The sequence below is a fragment of the Corvus brachyrhynchos genome, unplaced genomic scaffold, assembly GCF_000691975.1.
Source record: "Corvus brachyrhynchos isolate BGI_N302 unplaced genomic scaffold, ASM69197v1 scaffold10, whole genome shotgun sequence".
Taxonomy (NCBI): Eukaryota; Metazoa; Chordata; class Aves; order Passeriformes; family Corvidae; genus Corvus; species Corvus brachyrhynchos.
The window spans coordinates 1,381,179-1,381,645 of record NW_008236180.1 but is presented as its reverse complement, the minus strand read 5'-3'; positions in this window follow the sequence as shown (position 1 = coordinate 1,381,645).

Sequence of the window (467 nt, the reverse complement as noted above, 5' to 3'; positions counted from 1 at the left end):
CACAGGGTGCAATGGAACGTGTGAACACAATTGTATAATAACCACAGAATATTCTGAGTTGGAAGGGACCCACCAGGATCCCCAAGTCCAGCTCCTCACCCTGCACAGGGCACCCCCAGAATCCCACCCTGTGCCTGAGAGCGTTGTTCAAACGCTTCTTGAACTCAGACAGGATCACTGCTGTGACCACTGCCCACGGGAGCCTGTTCCAGTGCCCAACCACCCTCTGGGTGAAAATCCTGTTTCTGATCTCCAGCCTAACCCTCCCCCGACACAACTTCAGGCCATTCCTCGCACCCTGTCACTGATCATGACAGTGAAGAGATCGGAGCTGCCCCTCGTGAGGAAGCTGCAAGCAGCGATGAGCTCTCCCCCTCAGCCTCCTCTTCTCCAGGCTGAACAGACCAAGTACGGCTCATTACAAGAATAAACACAGAAATCTTTTCACAAAACAAGAATACGGCCAA